This window comes from Saimiri boliviensis, chromosome 1 (genome assembly GCF_048565385.1).
Source record: "Saimiri boliviensis isolate mSaiBol1 chromosome 1, mSaiBol1.pri, whole genome shotgun sequence".
In the NCBI taxonomy this organism is placed as follows: Eukaryota; Metazoa; Chordata; class Mammalia; order Primates; family Cebidae; genus Saimiri; species Saimiri boliviensis.
Window position 1 is genome coordinate 9,638,008 of NC_133449.1, and position 7,941 is coordinate 9,645,948.

The 7,941-nt window shown below is 47.0% G+C and overlaps 1 pseudogene; it reads left to right on the plus strand.

The window, feature by feature from the left end:
* The first annotated feature begins 6,840 nt into the window (after nt 1–6,840).
* Nucleotides 6,841–7,941, plus strand: LOC141583577 (rho GTPase-activating protein 33 pseudogene; annotated as a pseudogene).

Here is a 7,941-nt window from a genome sequence, read left to right on the forward strand (position 1 = left end):
TAAATAAATAAATAACTTAGATTTCTTACCACTACAGTGAAATCATAATTTTATGATTTAGGCAACCACCCTAAAGGAAGATAAAACCAAGTGAGATTATTCCACATGGACTCAGATTTAGTAACTACTGCAATACAAATCACTACAGGTATTGATTTGGGGAGTGAAAATAGAATGCAGCAGACACCTGTGGGAAAGAGGGCTTCACTTGTCTTATGTTTACAAGCAGCCTAAGCCCAGAGCTATGCAAATACATAGCATTCATGTGCTGAAAGTAAGTTACATGTCTTGTTTTCAATGGCCTTAAGTATCAAACTTGGATCATCAGAGCATGATGATCCAAAAAAATAATCCATTTTTTAAAGCTGTTGGAAAAACAGCTGTGAGGGCCACTTACTGAGTACCGGTGCTGTATCGAACACTTTATATTTGTTCATTTAACATATCCGGATACATCTACTCATTTACGGCTATAGCGATTCAAGATTTGGTCACAGCAGATTAACACTAAATCTTTAAGTTAAAAATAATGTTAAAATCAGTCAATATATTAATATTATGAGAGTCTTTGCCTATGAGAATACAGAACGTTGGCCCAAATATTTCATTAATCTACAGGGTCATCTTATACATTGGGAGCACAGTCTTGTTTGTGTGTTTATTTTTAATCCTCTTCCCCAAAATGGGTTTCTTGAGGGCAGCTTGAGACTTCTATGTTAGACTTAAAAGGAAAAGGAGTGGGTGCCTCTCGCCTAAGACCAGTGGACACTATTACGGGAATCTACCAATGGTGGCAGGTTGATGAACCTATTCTCCCTGCAGGTAGCATTTCTTCCTGGGTTCTCAGCAGGTCTGTCTGTCATTGCCACCCAGAAGTGAAGCCACCTTCTGAAGCCCAAACCTAGGAGAGAGAGGCCAGGGCCCTCAGGCACCCCGCAGCAGGAGGCTGGGAGTTCACCTGGTTCTTTGTAATCTTTTCTTTTTCCCTCTATTGGCACAAAGCCACCTAGCCAAAAAAAAAAAAAAAAAAGAGTATTAATTCAATCCTATATTCACACGGAAAGACGTGTTGTTTAAAAAAGCAAAGAGCATGATTTCCCGAATCTTCAGCAAGACCTTGAATAGAGTTTCCAAAGTATGCGTGCCATAAAAATTTGGCGGATTATTATAAACTGCAGATTGTAAAGAGTGTATGTTTTGATCTTGAGTATGTAGCTGGTGACTTTTTTAAAAACTTAAAATGCCTCTGTGTTGCTGAAAGCTGAGTAAATTCACACACTATTAAGTCTCTCACAAAACGAATTCAAGAAGCTCTAAGTGTATGTTCCCTTGTTTTGTGCCCTTGTGAAGTATTTAAGCATAAAGGGCTTTAGTGCCAGACTTACCTGACAATATGCTATGCCTTGAGAAGAGCTTACAAAAGAGTGCTTTTATTGACTTTATACATGAAGAGCCTGGTATTTCAGCTCGCTTGGCCTTCTGCCCTTCTGAAACAATCATTCCCTTCTGGGACAATTAGTACATGTTTTATGGATATTTGCGCTGAACTGGGTGACTCGCAGACACTCCCAAAGGAATTTTGAGTTAGAATACCACTTAAACGCAGCTGCCTTTGTCACTGCTGTTGTCCACATTAATTTAAATTGAGTAAGTTAAACATTACCTACAATGCAAAAGGTGGTCTCTGAATTTTGAAACTCCCCCAAGTTTTAAAGTAGGAAAAAATGTGTTCTTTGCCAAGTTTGAGGATAAGAAAATGTTGTAAAACATGATTACTTGTTTTTACCTTTCTCTCCTTAGCAATTGCCACCAGAATAAAAATCTCCCGGGAAAGGTCCCTCCAGTCCCAAGCGGTCACCCTGCTTGGGCCCGAGACCTCCCAGGGGTAGAGAGGTGGGCTCTGGGCCTCCTCGCTGCCACTGTCCATCCTGCCTCAGCAGTTGGCAGGGTCAGCTCCTCCACTCCAAAGCTGGTTTGGCTGAAGTTGCCCCGTGCTCTCTGAGTGCAGTCCATGGCCTCATGTGGAATGGGAATCACAGGTAGTAAAGTCAGGAATGCTGGTCTCACGTGCCGCTCGTCACCACAGCCCAAGGGTCAGAGCTGTGGGATGGCCTCTGAGAACCCAGCGCTATCACACCCTCCCATCTCCTGCTGCTGCCCAGGAGGGGTAGGGACCCAGGCTTCCGAGCCTATCTGCTCATTCTGTGTCTCCACTCTCTTTCTTCAGTTCCTCCTCACCTACAGCACAGCCTATTTTTGACATTATCGTAGCCTACTTATGTGTGTCCTGGTTTACTAACTAGACAGGCTTTCATGAGACACAGCTCCTACAGAACCCTGGATCCAGCAGCTGTTCAGTAAATGCCTTAAAGAAAGTAGTGACGAGAAGGGAAAATTACAAAAACCTTCCCACTTTCTGATCAGATACTGCCGTGCTGTTTTCACTATTCAGTGATTTCACCATTCCATGAACGGGCTCAGTTATCTAGCTGTCTGCCTACAAATGTTGGTTTTGAGTGAAATCGAAGTTCTTTGATGGCAGAAGGGGGAAACAGGCCTAGGTTTTGCCCCTGGCATTCCTGTGCCCATATCAAATATTGATACAGTGCTTAGAGTGGGCCAGGCACCTCACATGTATGGACTCCTTTATCCCTACTTTTAGCAGCCCTACGGTACTGTCATGTTGTACAAAGGAGGAATGGAGACACAGAGAAGTCAATTACTTGCCCAGGGCCACGTGGTAAGCATGTAGCCCGGCTCTGATCCCAGGCTATTTGGCTGAAGTATGTGGGCTTGGCCAGCCCACCGTGCAGCCTCACCAAGACTCAACCGCTGATGATGTCAGCTTGGAATCTAAGGAGCTCAAAGGCTGCTCAGAAGAAAACTGGAGCATTTACAGCTAGCATATATCCTCACCACCCCTCCTCCACACCTCCTCCAAACCTGTTCTTCCTCTCCCTTTCCTGACTCTCAGTGACAGCCCCGTTCACCTAATTGCACCAAGTCATAAATCTCCAACCCCTCCCTCCCTGTCACCTCCAAATCTCATCCTCACTTCACTGACTTTCTACCACCAAGCACCTCTGGACTCCGCCCTCCTTCCATAGTCACTGCCCAGCTCTAACGCGCCCCATGGTCTCCTTGGGGCTGCAAAGCTCTCTCCTGTCCAACATGCATTGCCTCTTTGCCAGTTATTTTCCCAAACTGGATCTAAAAACCCTCGGTGATGCAGCATCCTCCCGCGGCTCCTATTGCCTAGAGGCCAGTGTGTTCTGAGTGGGCCATCAGAGCTTGGCCCCAACACTTTTCCCGTCCCCTGCCCCACCCACCTTGTGCCCACGATCTCAGGCAATCCATGGCCCTTCACACCCTGTGTTCTTTGCCTGTGCTGTACGCTTTATCAGAAATGTCCTTCTTCCTTTAGGGCCCTTGCTCAAATGCCATCTCCATTCAACCTTCCCCTCTCCGCTCCCCAGGCAGAGTTCATGGTTTCCGAGCACAGAGCTCACACCTCTGTTAGCTCATGCACCATCTGTGCCACGTGTCTGGATCTCTAGATGGGGCCTTCTTGTGCTGGCCCGTGAGCTTGCTCTGCACACAGATGCCAGTTTCCACAGCGTAGGTAGGCACTGGGGTCAGCACTCCCTCCCCAACCCGAGGGCTTGGTAGACTTTAACATAAAGAAACTTGAGATCTTATGGGAAAAACATCACAAGGATAACATAGACCACATGCCAAAGAAATATATCTAGGAAATGTTACACATCTAGTATGTAATCACAAGTTTTATGCAATGAATTTCCACCTACCAGCTCGTCAGAATCCTTGCAGGTTTGCTCTTCTCTGCATTTTCAATGCAATGACCACATTTATTTAGCTTTATTAAGAATCCTATGCATACTAAGATTTGGCCTTTGCATTTTGCCTGGTCCTCCATCTACATGAACAGCCCTCTAATTTCATATCAGAGTTAATGCCTGCCCTCTGCTCACCCCCATAATGGCCCCAGAGCAGAGTAACTTGAGGTTTTATGATGCCTTGAGAAACTGTTATTAAAAGCACTGAGGGAATGTGTTCTCTTTCCGGGTTCATGAGGTGGCGTAGTTTTAAGGGCAAGAATTTCCCAGCATCATGCCCCGTTCCATCTCTCTCCATCTGGGAGATTTAACGGTTTATGTTTGAATTTCACAGGTGCAGGAAGAAACTAAAAGTTAATCACTTCAGAGGAAGTTTTAGGGAACTCCTTTCATTGGCCCAGGGGCTTGGGAAGGTGGGCATTTCTCCCAGGATAAATTCCCCTGCTCCTTCACCCACGCCGGATTTCCAGCTCTCTGGAATCCCCTCCCACATGGTGGGAGCTCCCTTTCCCCTCTGGGATCTCCCCTCTGGAATCTCCTTCCACACTCTTCGTGGAAGTCTTTCTCCTTTTCTTTTTCTTCTCTTTCCTCTACCTAAATAAAATCGCCTTTCTGCAGCACTTCTCGGGTCCGATATTTACTTTCACGAGTGTACGGCGCAACTGCAGTGGTCCCATCGCTTATTCTTTAAGAGATCGAAGGCCAAGAACCCACAGCATCCTCTTGCGGGAGGTGTGCCTCACCAGCACCCAAGAAAAAACCCGGTTACAGGACCACAATACCTAAGTAAATAATGCTCAAGGAGCTCCCCAATGCCAAACCAGGAGAGCGTGGTGGTGTCCGTGATCATTTCAGACCAAACACACACAGGTCTCTGCCGTTCCTGAAGAGCGATCCTGAAACTTCAAGACCTTCTATTCTTCTCCCTCACCTGATGCTTATTGCAAAATTCTCCCGCTTTTTCCCTTCACCTTTTTCAACCTCTAGCTCTTTTTCTAATCATCACCAACAGCAGTGACCGCTTATTTAAAAGCTCCTGTGCTGTATTGAACATTTTGCATTTGTTCATTTAACATATCTAGATAACTCTTATTTATAGCTATAGTGATTCAAGATGTGGTCACAGCAGATTAAAACAAAACCTTTAAGTTAAAATTAATGTTAAAATCAGCAACTATATTAATACTATGGAAATCAACTCAAAAGTACAGATACTGAAATCAATAGTATCATGGTTTAGAAAAGATAGACCAACATGGGTTGCAAAAGACTCAGATTTCATTTAAGTAAGGGAACTGGCAGCGGGGGAGGGATTACTGTAAAAACCCAGTTAATGAAATGTCAATTTTGGGCAGATGATTTAATCCCTCTTTGTTTTTTCCCTACCTATAAAGCAAAGCTATATCTGTCTTGTACTAAAAGATGGTAAGATGCTCCAACAATTTTTTTTTTAAGACGGAGTTTCGCTCTTGTTTCCCAGGCTGAAGTTCAATAGCGTGGTCTTGGCTCACTGCAACCTCCGATTCCCAGGTGCAAATGATTATCCTGCTTCAACCTCCCAAGTAGCTGGGATTACAGGCATGTGCCACCATGCCCAGCTAATTTTTGTATTTTTAATAGAGATGGGGTTTCACATGTTGATCAGGCTGGATGGTCTTGAACTCCTGACCTCAGGTGATCCACCTGCCTCAGCCTCCCAAAGTGCTGGGATTAAAGGCATTAGGCACCACTACCAGTCGCTCCAGCAATTTTAAATGGACATTATTTTACAGTAGAGATGTTTGATCACTAATAGCCCTTTCTTCAAAGAGTGAAATATGCACCTGTGAGCCAGCAAGCCTCACCACGGCCCCTCAGCTTCCCTGTCTCAGAGGTTTGCGTGAAATACTATTAAGCCTAATGGCTCCGCCCCTCTCAGTGTCAGTCAAAAGCAAGAGAATTCACTGGAGATTAAGGCCAGGGTGCTTGAGCCCAGGGCTTTTTGGTAAATGTGTTGCAACTACTGAGCCTTCCTTGGATGGTCAGTGAAGCCACAGGAAAATAACATAAGCAATCTAGGTTCTTCTAGCTGCCAACAAGTGGGTGACACCCAACATGACATAGCTGCTTCTGCCTCCATCCTGAAACAGGGAGGGGTGGCTACTGGCTTCTTGGCGACTAGGTCTGGGTCAAGTCCCAAGTATTTGACAAGACTCACCTGAGACTCCAGTCATCCTGACAGTGGCAGGCAGGTATGGTGGGGACGGGTGTCAAACCTTCATAAGCAAGCATGCTCAAGACAGTGTTACGGAAGACACGGGAAAACAGAGCCTGTGTATACCCAACAACCGAGAGAGAATCCACAGTCGATGTGTTCTCTTAGTTTGAGAATCAACTTAGGAAGCAATCAAATGCCATCTTCCAAGCCAGACACTGTCACTAGGAAGTACTTGCCATGGCTGCTACATGTGTCCAGTGCTCTGTAATGAGTGTTGTGGGCTGAACCCAAAATCTCATGCAGAAACTCCCACCCACTGGCAGTACCCCCACCAGAAGGAAAATATGGGATTTGGAAGCAAGATGCCTGGCTAGTCCTAAACTTATTGACAAGAGAGACTTAAATACCTTATCTGATCTCTCTGGACCCATTTCCCCATCTGCAAAATGGGTATAACCCTGTCTACTTCCAAAGGTTGTTTTTGAGAATCAAATGAGCTCAGATATGTGATCACATTGAACACTGAATTCTACCAAAAGAAGATACATGTCCTTATCAACCTGAATAACAACGGAAATTGTTGATCATCTACCATATGCTTGTCTCTATGTCAGATGATGAGGACATTTTTTAAAATATGAGATATAGTTTTTGTCCCTAAAGCAGCTTATGCTACAGTGAGGAAAAATGGGGAGGTGGAAAGTTTAATATCAATTGAGTTCCTGAAATATGCCTGGCATTGTTTGTGATACTTTCGTTAAACAAAAACAAACACAACTTTGGGATATGGCTGAGCGGGCTCAGCAGGTGGCAGAGCAACAGAGCCAGCAGGATTACGGGGGCACCCCACCTGCTGCCCAATCCCCCTTCTGCCGCTCACTGTCTCTAGAGGTGGGCGGGGAACCACCAGGGACCTCAGGGAGTATGCCAGCCCCCAACTCCCTAGCCCACCCGGGTGCCTGGGTGCCAGGACCCCCACCCTACTTACCAAGGCAACAAAGTGATGGGAGCATGCTGAGGAGCCAGCGGCCCATGGGGACCTCAAGGAGGGGACTCCGAGGCCCCACCCAGGTTCCTGCCCCCGGCTTCTTCTCCCCAGCCCCCAGGGAGTGCCTGCCACCCTTCCTTGGGGTCCCCAAGCCAGGCCTGTACCCTCTGGGGCCCCCATCCTTCCAGCCCAGTTCCCCAGCCACAGTCTGGAGGAGCTCCCTGGGCCCCCCTGTACCACTCGACAGGGGAGAGAACCTGTACTATGAGATCGTGGCAGGTGAGGGGTCCCCCTATTCTGGCCCCACCCGCTCCTGGAGTCCCTTTCGCTCCATGCCCCCTGACAGGCTCAATGCCTCCTACGGCATGCTGGGCCAATCGCCCCCACTCCACAGGTCCCCCGACTTCCTGCTCAACTACCCACCCACCCCCTCCTGCTTTCCCCCCGACCACCTTGGATACTCAGCCCCCCGGCACCCTGCCCGGTGCCCCACCCAGCCCGAGCCCCTCTACGTCAACCTAGCCCTAGGGCCCAGGGGTCCCTCACCTGCCTCTTCCTCCTCCTCTTCTCCTCCTGCCCACCCGAAAAAAAAAAAAACAAAAAAAACAACAACAACAACAAAAAAAAGAAACTTTCCTTGTCACAGAGCTGGTGGTGAGGGTGGAGATTTTACACTCCCTGCCTCCCACACCAGTTTCTCCAGAGTGGAAAGACTTTCATCTAGCACTGGCTTGACCATGAGACACAGTGTTCTGGTGAACTGGGGGGACAGGCGTTTGGATGTCGGGGCGAAGGCTCTGCCATCATCTTTCAGCCCCCTGAGATGTCCCTTCAGTATGGACTGTTTCATCAGGGCTAAAGTCCCTGAATGTGGGGAATCCCACAAGTGGGTTAGGTAA